The sequence below is a fragment of the Corythoichthys intestinalis genome, chromosome 20 (assembly GCF_030265065.1).
Source record: "Corythoichthys intestinalis isolate RoL2023-P3 chromosome 20, ASM3026506v1, whole genome shotgun sequence".
In the NCBI taxonomy this organism is placed as follows: domain Eukaryota; kingdom Metazoa; phylum Chordata; class Actinopteri; order Syngnathiformes; family Syngnathidae; genus Corythoichthys; species Corythoichthys intestinalis.
In genome coordinates, this window is record NC_080414.1 from 25,348,785 (window position 1) to 25,361,393 (window position 12,609).

At 36.6% G+C, this 12,609-nt stretch overlaps 1 protein-coding gene across 2 annotated transcripts in view; it reads right to left on the reverse strand.

The window, feature by feature from the left end:
• LOC130908721 (protein FAM200A-like) overlaps positions 1-12,348 on the reverse strand; it is a 143,138-nt gene extending 130,790 nt beyond the window's left edge. For both annotated transcript variants that reach the window (XR_009061639.1, XM_057824462.1), the window contains exon 1: positions 11,965-12,348. The gene's annotated coding sequence lies outside the window, so the exon portion shown is untranslated. The remainder of the gene's footprint in view (positions 1-11,964) is intronic.
• Positions 12,349-12,609: the final 261 nt, after the last annotated feature.

The following is a 12,609-nucleotide window of genomic DNA, read 5'->3' on the forward strand; positions in this document are numbered from 1 at the left end:
TTTACTTTTAGTGGCAATTATGTCTCTTGTTGTATTTTGGGTAAGATATTTACAGAGATGTTTATGTTATAAAGGCGAGTGGACACAGGCGTTCATTGGACCGCGCCGTTTATTGGCATAAGCTTCGGCAACTCCTTCACAACAAACAACAGTATCATTTAGTGAAACCACAACAAAAATAATATTCCTATCTCTCAAAAAATAATGTTCTCAAAAAGAAAAGCACTTCAATCTGTATTAATGAGGCCCTATTATCACACAGTTAAACAACTATGCTAAGAGAACTGGCGTTCCCAATCAAAATAGCAATGCAAAACACACATAAAACTTATTCAGACTTTGGTCAAACTCTGTTCTTATTATTCTTATTATTATTATATTAACTCTATTTTTGATTGAAAATTTTACAAATTTTATTAAACGAAAACATTAAGAGGGGTTTCAATATAAAATTATAACTTGTACTAACATTTATCTTTCAAGAACTACAAGTCTTTCTATCCATGGATCCCTTTAACAGAAAGAATGTCAATAATCTTAATGCCAAGGCGATGGGGCGGCGTAGGGTCGGTCGCCAACGGGCTAACACTCACAAGGCATTCACACGATTACTGGGTTCTAGATCACAGAAATTATTTGTGTACATTCTACCCCTTTCTATCACTTATCTTATAGACTCCCCCACCTTTTTCCCCCTCTTTCCCTGGTCAACAGGCCCCCCACATGGTGTCAACCGGAAATACATTTAGCTGACAATAGCACCAACATATTAGTAGTTAGTGTAGTTAGGCGTTCAATGTATTTCTTGTTGTTTGTGTTTCTTCTCTTTCTTCTCGTGTTTCTTTTCTTCTGTTCCCCCATAACCCCTTCCTGTTCGCTGTTTTGTCATAATAAATGAGGTATGTTGAATGATCACAAAAGGAGTATGTCAGACTCTCAATGTGAAACATTAAAACTGTTCAGACTCCCCGGGCACTTAGACTTCCATTCTCCGTGTCAAACAGCTGAACAGGACAGGTTAAAAAAAAAAATGTATATATATATATATATATATATATATATATATATATATATGTACTGTGCAAAAGTTTTAGGCAGGACACCTGCCTAAAACTTTTGCACAATACTGTATATTTTCATTATATTATGTATATACAGGATATACTGTATGTATATATTTTCCCCAAGTGGAAGCTTCCATGATCCTTATAAATTTAATAATAAAATATATATATATATTAATGCCATCTAGTGGATTTATTGTTATAATAAACAAATACAGTACTTCTGTAAAGTATGTTGAATGTATATATCCATCTTGTGTCTTATCTTTCCATTCCAACAATAATTTAGAGAAAAATATGGCATATTTGCGATTAATTACGATTAATTAATTTTTAAGCTGTGATTAACTCGATTCAAAATTTTTAATCGTTTGACAGCCCTAATATATATAATAGATGCTAGCTCCAATGGTGACATCCTATCCAGTTTTAGTATTAGATCTAAATTGGTATGTCAAGAGGCACAGGTTAAAAGTTAATTTAGCCAGAACGCGGCCGTTAATAAACTATTTATTATTTTTCTGTGGCCCGGCAGCAAATGTGCCACAGACTGGTACCAGTCTTACATATACAGAATATACATATACATATAAATTAAGGATGCAACAATACTCGTTCTTCTATTGAACCGTTCAGTACGCCCTCTTCAATTCTACATTCGATTCAAATGAAAAGTTCCCAAAATGTATTTTCCGAAATTATTTTTGTCGTCTCTCTCGCTAAAACGTCCAGCGCAGCTTTTCCTTGAAAAAACAAACTCTGCTGCTAGCAGCCCCCCTCCTCCACTCCTCCCTTAAACTGCATGAAAGGTGGGAGCTGTGGGGCACGCAGATCCTTGCTTGTGAGGAAAGATAGAAATTTATGGAGGCGGCTTGCCAGCTTCAATATCCTACAGATCCGCTGTTTGGCAGCACTTTGGGTGAACTGATATGCCATCCCCACTCGTACACATTAAAGAAAGACTGTTTTTTCGGGTACGTACAATAAAGACTGCCAATATATTGTTGTCGACTTGGCTACTATGAATAACCTCGTCTTGACAACAGACAGGTTAAGACCGTGGGTTACAGAGACCTAACTCACGGTTAAATGATGAACAATGAGTGGCAAATTAAGAGCGCTGTACTTCAAACTCGCCCTGTTAATGAAAGTCGATTGTCAAATGCTGGTGTTGTGCAGTCATGAGCAGACGTGACTTCTGTGGCGTTTGTTAACTTTTTTTTATGCCCGACAACACTTGCGCACACACAGTAGATATCATCAAATAGCAACCTAGATGTGCTACATTAGATCCCATGCCAGTGGCTGTGTGAGCTCAGAGTGATCATGGGACACTTAGTCCATATACTACACTGATGAATTAAAAACCGCCATGACTGAATGGAAGTTAATCAGGCCAAATCAACCCATACCAGTGACTATAGATAATGCTGCAAATATTATTAATTTAGTACTTAACACAAATGAACTCGGACCACAAATAGGATGTTTTCCTCATGTGGTAAACATACCTGCTAAGAGAGTAATAACAATCAACAGTGTGCACGCCTCACTTTACAAACAGTAAAGATTGTTCTCAGCACTTTTATACAAAATTTCTTCAGATCAGTAAGAAGTAAGCACATAAATATTATGCACCATAATGCATGTTTATATGATGGCATTGTTATTTTTGCTTGTTAGCAAAATAAAAACATTTAACACTTTTATTTTTTGTTTCAGAGCATTAAATGTATTGAATCTAATCGAAAATTGTGTCCCTCGTATCGAAAATCGTACCGAACCGTGACTTAACTGTATCGTTGCATCCCGGATATAAATACATATTATGCATCTTAATGACCTGTTGTTTTTTTTCAACCATCCCGTTGCGCAGATACATAATATATGAATTCGGAATAAGTCACGACAGATGAATAATGGACAGTCAAGAAAAGTGTACTGCGTATTTATCTTGAAACTTGTAGGGATTTCAATAAATGACTGAGCATCAGTTTTTCATCTTATGAGTTTTGTTACTAGAAAGCATTCTTGACCTCCTATTGTAATAACAATGTTGTCAAATGCATGGTTTTATTTACAAAACATTAAATTTCAAGTATTCTTAATATTTCTTCACAGAACAAGCATTGGAGCAGATCAGTACATATGCGTCATATGACAAGTCAGTAAATCTGACTCAGTAAATTTTACTTATATGGCAGAAAATATGAGGTAAGGCTGCAACAACTAATCGATTAAAAGAATAAATCAGTTAGGCAGCTGTGAGCTATCCCGTTTGGGTCCTTGTTTGTGTAGAATGTGAGGCTACGTGCACGCCAGTGATTAGAGCATGAGAGAATTCACTGCTACACTCAGGTTGGGTTACTGAATCAATAATATTACGAAGTGTCGAGCGTTAGATTGTCTTTTTTGTTGTTAGATCCAGTGTGCCTCTGTCAGAGGTGAGTAAATGAAGCCAATTGTGTTGATTGTATTCTCTGGTGATGAGATGTTACTACTTAGCACGGAGCGCTAAGCTCGTTGGCGATTATGCGAGTCAGTGTCTGAAGTGTCTGTTTGTTTTATAGTTTGTAGAAGCATATTAGAACTTGACCTATTGTTAGTAAGGGTGTAACGGTACACAAAAATCTTGGTTCGGTACGTACCTCGGTTTTGAGGTCACGGTTCAGTTCATTTTCGGTACAGTAAAAAAACAAAATGCAAAATATAAATGTGCTAGTTGTTTATTACACACTTTTGTGCTTTCAACAATAGGAACATTAGCCTATACAAAGCTAGAATTCTGCTCAAAAAGTAGCAGGTATTTAAAGATAATCCAACAACAATTTGCCTTTCAGACCCCGCCTATTGGTCAGCTTTCTTTCTAAAAGAAAGAAAAAAAAAGAAGTCCTGTGCTAAAGAGAAAAGCAATCCCAATGACAAAGATTTTAACATGTATTTTACAGATGGAATGCCTCAATGAAACATTTTTTTTTTCTTATGAACAGTTTTCAAAAGCTTTATCGGTGGATTTTCTCAAGTTAAAGAGCCACACAGAAATTAATAAATTTAATTGCGTAAGCAGGATGTGTGTATTATTCTTATTATTTAATTACAGGTGTTTTAGCTCATTTCAATTTATTTTCTTTAAATGGGCTATTATTTATTTTATTATTTTATTTATTATTTATTTTATTTTATTATTTTTATTTTATTTATTTTTATATATTACAAATGTGATGTAGTATTCATTTATATTGTATATTTTATGTTGTATAACTTTAGTTCCTACGTGTATATTAGTTCCTACTTGTTTTGTTGTGTTAGGAGTGTTTTGTATTGAACACGGGGCCGTGTTGGTTATTATTATAGCAGAGAAGACAGCAGTAAATCAACAAAGACAAGTCAACTGTGCCCCGATCAAGAGATTTGATGGACTCAAAAAGTAGGTTACGATCGCATATTAGTTTGAAAATCGACCAGATCCACCGTATTATTACACGAGTGACTTCTGGCCCTATCCTAGCTAGTAGTATTGACACAGGAGGGCCACGTCTCGCGTCAAATAATAAACTCTGCCGTTCTTTTTGCATGCATCGCGTTGAGCCGCTTCTGGGACGCATCTAAAACGCGGTCGCACTGTGACTGGTGTGCATTGGCTGATTGACTCTAACGCCCGCGTTTCACTGCATTCTCGCGGCTGCCACGCTGTCGCGCCGTTTACGTATCTGGACTGTCCTACCGTGTTGGTCCTCATTATAGTAGAGAAGACGGAGTAAATATAATCTACACTGTAACCCTATCGACTCACAGCCTTGAAAAGTAAGGGTTATATTACGTCAGAAACTCCTTCGGTACACGTCCGTTCCGAACAGACTACCACGTACCGAAACGGTTCAATACTATTACATGTACTGTTACACCCTTAATTGTTAGATTGTAAAGTTGTCTCATTTCTTTTTATAAAGAAACCACACACATGAACCCATTCATATTACAGCTTAGTCTCTTTTCAACACAAACCCCCATTAAAACTGTAAATTGTCATATAAGAGTGTGTGCTTTGAAATTGGATTTGGATTGTATTGATGAACAATTGTTTTAAAAAGACTAATTCATTACAGCCTACCTTCTCCTTGTTGAATTTTGTTGTTTAGTTTAAAGAAAATAAACGAGTCATTGACACAATTTATATCAGTGCTTTGCCCACAAGAAAAACAATGTCAATCAGCATTTTTTTTTGAATGAACAGGACGTCTGACTGATTTATGTACTGAGAAATTATTTGTATGTTTTATACTCAGAACCTTTATTAAAAACCTTAACACGTTTTATGTACTTAAAACAGTACAGTTGTAGACTACAGTTAAGTCAGTAGGCTGTAATAAAATATTTTTGAATGAAATAGTTATCCATCCAATGTGAGGCTTAGCCCAATGGTACATAAAGCTGAGTAGGGACCAGAAGTCTTCCCTGGTGCTCTGCTACTTGAAGAAGAAACATGGGCAAAAAATTAAAAATGAAGTATTAAAAAGAAAGGGGGAAAAAATAACAAGATCCCAGAGGCCACAGATCTTTGGAAGTAGCCTCTATCACTTTCTCAATTTTTCTGACCATGACCTGGGGTACCTTTTTACTATTACAAATCTGTACATGTCTTCACAGAATTAAAAGCTAGCAATAAAAGTGATCTAACTAAAGGAGGATGTATTCAGCTCCCTAATGGTGCACCAAATCAATAACAAATCAAAACAATAGAGTGGAAACAAATTTCTATGCAAGAACTTCAATGCAATTGCATCAGCTTTGTATCTTTCACTGTGCTGTTCAAACGAAACATGGCGGCACAATTTAATGACTGAGCACACTTCAAGATGTGCAAACAGGAATCTGTGCACAATAATTGGTGCATTAAGTAAAGGATTTCACCGTTGTCAAACTTGGTTGTGATTTTGAAATGTTATTTTTAGTTCGGTAATAGATTATTGTTTTACAAAAAGGAAAATCATGGTCCTGATTTTTGAACGGTTCAGAAAAATCTGATTTTAATTCTAAAAGTTGCGCACTCCTTTCAATGGCATACTTCTAGAAGCTGTCAACTGGTAATCAGTAGATATTGAAATGCACAAGAAGTAAGATTCTCATCATAAAAATATGTCAGAACTTTTCTTTTTTTACAGCTTTTTTGATCAAGCTACATATAATTGAAGATTAGCATCTGTAACATTATTTCTCTAATAGAGCGAGAGCCCTGTGCCGCATTGATTCTGTCCCAAATGTCCTTATGCAAACGACTCTAATCTAAGCTCTTAAATCAACTCCCAACATTTTATCGTCGTACAAAATGCCATCCTTTATCTTAGACACTTTAATACCCGGTGTTTTAGAAGCTAGGTGAAACCAGATTGAACCAGCAAACTGCGACTGAATTGCTGTTTCTTCCTCTGCACATAACATGCAAACAGGTGGGAAAATTATACATATATATATATATATATATATATATATATATATATATACATATATACTGGACTGTCTCAGAAAATTAGAATACACAATATTCTAATTTTTTGAGACAGTCCTGTGTATATATACAGGACTGTCTCAGGAAATTAGAATACACAATAGTCTAATTTCCTGAGACAGTCAGGAAATTAGAATATTGTGTAGTCTAATTTCCTGAGACAGTCAGGAAATTAGAATATTGTGTATTCTAATTTCCTGAGACAGTCCTGTATATATACACAGGACTGTCTCAAAAAATTAGAATATTGTGTATTCTAATTTTCTGAGACAGTCCAGTATATATATATATATATATATATATATATATATATATATATTGCATCTGCATTAGATGTGATCACTAAAGCTGCTTTTTGAAGTTGCCCAGTTTTTATATTTGTCTGGAGTACTGCTCTTTTCTCAGTTACAGTACTAAACAACTGTAAAGGAATATGAAATGTAAAAAACTTCATTAAGTGTTGTAAAGTAATTAATGAAAGCTAGCAGTCTTCTGTGCTTTTGCTAAGCTCTATTTGAAACTACAATACAAGCATGACAGTCAATCACAACAATACAAGAGCCACACTGAAATAAAGAAGATTTCTGTTTCACTGACAAGAAAGATAAACACTTTGCTGCATGACAGGCTTTTAGGGTCAATCGGTGAGACTTGTTTCATGACTCAGTAGTTCAGCATGGTAAATACAGTCAAACGGAGTACAAGTGAAAATGATTCTGGAAAATGAAAAGACCAGATTTTTATTTTTATTTTTTTGCACTGTATTTTTGCCACATAGGGTCATACAATATGCAAATGATTATACCAGGCATGAAAATGGTTCAGGGGTTAAAAAGTGAGAAGGGTGTGGAGGAAATATGTTCCGGTAGGGCTGTCCCAAACGACTAATTTTCTCCCGATTAGTCAGCCGTCTATTTTTACAATTAGTCGACTAATCATTTTTATTTTTTTTTTTTTTTTAAACTAATTTAGCAAATTAAATTTTTGTTGACACTTATTAATTCACAAAAAATTTTGGGAATTCTTTATTGAAGTACAAATAAACATGTAAATAACAATATTTAATCACACATAAACAATGAGGTCAAATGCTGATAGTAGGCCTGAACGATATTGATAAAAACTATCATTGCCATTTTTGGGGAATTAGCGATATTAAAACGAGAACATTTTTCACCAAATAACTTGAATAGCTACGTTTGGGATAGCTAGCTGCACCTAACGATTCGATTATGATTACGATTCAGAGGCAACGATTCGATTCTAAATCGATTATTGATGACACCCACAACCCCCCCCATCCCCCCCCCCCCCCCCCCCCCCAAGCTATTAGCTGCTTTCAATGTTTCGTACGTTAGTTGCAAAAATGGTACAAAAAGCCTCTCAGGCTTAAATAAACGACTATTTTAGCATCAAGTTAACAGCTCAAAACAGTAAATAAAACACTCAAGTCCCCATTCTGTTCAGCTTTAAACTACATTCAATTAATTTAATGCTGTGAATCAACTGTTAAAGTTTTTAAAATTGCTCCCGTTATTCCATAATTTCCCTTCTGTCTACTTTAGACATGTGAAATTTTAACACTGTTTTAAAGATTTTGCCGATTTAGGAGTATTTTAGATAAAAGGTTAATTAGGTTCGCTACAATACAGCCTTCTAGAGAAGTCTCCTGCTTTAAGATGGCGGCTGGTTACTAACGCCGGCATGTCTGTCATTTTGCATCAAGTTTTCAATACGTGTGCTTCTAACGCCGTTGAGTCTGTCATTTTGCATCTAGTTCTATATACATATGATATCTATTACCTACCGTAGCATGATGTGGACGTAGTTTGTAGTGGCTGTCGGCAGCAGTCAGGTATTGTTGTTTTTTTATCTAGCGGCATGAGTTGAACCAGAGCCGTGAGTTGAGCATTGTCATTACCAGTGTAATGACAAGCATGATGTTTACTCTCGGGATGCAATGCATTCCGTTCCCCATTGCGTCCTGAAGACCGCGGTGACTGTGTTTTAGTTACGCTTTACTTGACATATTTCCATAATCGGAATTTGGATGTTTGTGAATCGTTCTCGAGTCTTCCACGGCCGAATCGCTCAAGGATGTAATGACGGCTAGGCATGTTGTACCGTGTTGGATGGTGCGTCTTTAATCACGAGCAGGGAATCAAACAACTCCAAGGCCTTGTCAGAGATAATGGCTCATCATCCAGAATGAATTCTTCGGCAATGACTCTTGTTATTCACTGGGCTTTGGGACTGTCGAGTGCCAGTTTGTCACGCATAGCAAAAGTTTCTGCCAGTGTTAGTTGCGTAGGACCTTTCTTTTTGTATTCGGTTTTCTTAACATACTTCTTATATTGTTTGTGGTGGTATTTCGCTAAATGCTTGATTAGGTTGGTTGTATTAAAACTTCTTACAGCTTTACCACCACGCTTGACTTTATTGCGGCATATGTTGCACTCTGCCTCTTCATCTTTGTCGTCCTTTAAGGTGAAATGATCCCACACAGCTGACATTTTTACCAAGTAAAAGTAAGTAATGTAGGTCTCTCGGTAAATTGGGAGACGGTAATGTAGTGTGTTGAAGGTGTGCCGTAAAATGCGGACCGGATTTTAGGGAAACCGAAGCAAAAACTGGAATGGATTATGTAAATCGATGCGGCGGAAAACCGGACTTTAAAAAAAAAAAAAAAAATGGATCGGAAATCTGGATCGGAATTTTTCCGTGTCGGCCGATCCGATACCGATGCGCATTTTTTTGCCCATATCGGCGTTCGAGCCGTTCCAAATATCGGATCGGGACATCTCTAATTTATACAACTCTGTTTAATCCAGGATCTGCACACTTGCTGCGTTTATGAAGTAAAACAAAAGTTTGAATGTTGAAAAAAGAAAAACAATTGCACGTCCCGCGATGTGACTATTGCGCATGCGTACATTGCGATGGCGATGTTCAAACGATATGTTGTGTAGGCTTAGCGGATAGCATTTATTAGTGCGAAAGAATGGAATGGAAACAGATTCAGTGACTTTGCCTTTCCAACATGATTCAAAACAATTCTTAAAAAAAAAGTATCTAGCATTATTATTATAGTATACTTCTACTATATATAATAGTGTAACAAGGTGGAAAGTTGGGGGGTATTATAATAAAGGGGTATTATAATAATTATAATATTGATTGCCGATCATTTTTTAAAAAGGGTATTATAATAATTATAACATTGATTACCAATCATATTTTTAATAAAGGGTGTTATTTTGAAGTTATTTTTAGTGTAGAATCTAATTCTGTAGTATTGTAGTATGATATTATAGTATTAATTCTGAAGTATGTGGGTTTAACTCCAGAAATTGTTATTTATATGACAAACGTGACATGCTTTCATTTTGAAATGTTCACCGGAAGTACAGTCGCTACACCGCTAACAACTTTAAACGCCGCAAAAAGCATATTTCGTCATTGCTTGTGGTGTCGCTAATAGATTTTTTCACTTTTTCGTTTGCAAATGCTGTTAACCAGCGATTTTTCATGTTTGATGTGTCACCTTTTAACCGCAAGTTTGCGTTTTGGAAAAGACTGCCAATGTTTTATAGCAGGCTAAAGTGGGTAGTCTTTTTTACCCATTAGTCTCAATGTAGCAATGCTAACGTTTACAGTGTTTAATATAGATGTGTTTCCTTATTTTGTTTGTGTGAACTGTAACTCTACGGCGTGTTGATGATCAATAAACATCTGGACACAACAACTGGAGTGTCATATGTCATCTACACTCACGCACAAATGTATGCACGCGGTGATAATAACGCAGCCGTGAAAATTACCGCCCTCGTTTTTATTTACCTTGCGATAAATTGACTCATTGCATACCGCGACAGGCTTAGCAACTTCAATAAAACATGTCGTTAGTTAGATAGAATTACTACCCCTCCCAAACATTTTTCCTCGGATCTACACAATTCACGTAGGATACCCTTTTTGACTTCAAAACGGCGAATTTCGCCGAAAGTATAATATTAGGCTCGAGCGTATGACGTGGCACTCGCGAGGTTTCCGCCGCTATCGCCATTGTGGAAGCGAGAAACATAAACTGAGGCATTTCAACACAGGTCGCTCTTTAAAAATGGTTGGAAATTATTGTGCGGTAAAGAATTGCAACAACCGATCGAATAGAAAGGAGAATGTACAGCTCGACGGAACACCATTGAGTTTCTTCCGGATCCCTACATGGAGAAAAGGCGAGGGAAAGCTCATATCTGAACTTACCAAACGTCGAAGAATGGCATGGGTGGCCTCGATCAGAAGGAAGGGCATAACGTTTGATTCTCCAGTTACACACTGAGTTTGCTCTATGCACGTCCACTCCGGTAAGTTAATTTCGTTTGTTTACGCAAATTTCAGTAACTTTACGCCCTAAGTCGCCCTGTTGTTAGCTATTGCTACAGCTAAACAACTAGCATGCATACATGTGCATTGCCTTGATAAGACATCATTCCTGTCGTTGCTAAATGAAAAAGCTGTAATATTTTGACGTGAGAGAGTGGCAAAGAATTTGTACACAGGCTACATTTTATGCAGCAAAAGATTTGTACATCCGTGGTCACAGACTAATGTAAACACACATTGCCTACCTTTGCTAGAAAGATGGTGTTGCCGTTTGCTATGGCCATAAAGTGAAGATCCTGCACCCATCCGCAGCAAAACTGTTCGTAGCTTTGTAGCGATTTGTATTTTCGGAATTGCTGATGAGTGTAGTAACATATACCAAACACTAAATACAGCGTGATGTCCATTTCGCGTAGTGGTGGAAGCTTGTCGACATCTTTATTCCATTTGTGTTCGGCTTGCTCGTGAGGGTCAACATTGTTCACATCCTTAAAATTGCTCACATATCTGTCCTTTGCCGTGGTAACAAGTTTGTCTCTGTTTCGAACTGGCAAGTTTTCCTTACATTTTTCCATCTTTGGCACTCGTAGTTGAATTGTATTTGCCGTTAAGTTTAAATGTCCCGTGATGCAGACGTGCTTCCGCAATGGATGCGTTGTCGCAAATCTCGCACGATCCCGTGCTGCTGTGACGTAAACGCTCGAGCCTAATACTGTAAGTAACCTAAAACTAGACAAAGGGGTCAATGCTGAACAATAATTTCAGTGCTTTTCAAACTTTTTTTGAGCCAAAGCACACTTTCATTAAAAAAAAAAACCAAAGCACACTTTCATTTAAAAAAAAAAAAACACAAAAAAAACAAAACAAAAAAAACAATCCCAACGCACGCCACCAGCAAAAAATAAAATAAAATTGAATTTCTGTATACTATATTAACAGTATAAAGTCGTATTGAATATGAATCAAACTAACACAAAGAAAAACACATTTTATAATCATATTTTTACTCACTCAGTGTGACACTTGGCCTGGGCTTGGAGTAGATATCACTGCATCCTCGTTGAAAGTTGCTGTTTTCCTTTACAGTCTAGCGTACCCCAATGAAAGATCGCTATTGCTTATTGCCTTACTCCAGAGACTCTTCGAGAGGAAATGGTTTTTGCTTCCTTGATTTTTGTCCATTTCTGAATTAGCATATTTCCTTTTTAGAAACCTTTGCCATCACTGTCACTGTTGTAGTCTCGCAAGCTAACCGCTACGGCTTGCCACAACGCCACTCTTACCTCTTACGCATCACAAAACAAAGTAATTAGCGAACTATTGACACCTACTGATATGGAAGAGTATTGCATGATGACGTACCATTGGACGGCACAGACACCACATTATACACGTTTGCGGATTCATTTTCCAAAAACATTTTTTAAAGCAGATTCAAGCGGATAATTTTGTACGGCACACCAGACAGTAGGCCACGGCACAGTGGTTGAAAAACACTGTACCATGTTATTAGTATTGAAACAGTACAGTGGCTTGCAAAATCAGATCAGAATCATCTCTTTTGACAAAGTATGTTTAAAAACACTCATAGAATGTGCAGACCTTTTAGGTAAACCATATTTGTAAGCTAACTGCTAAATCTCCCATACAAGAAAA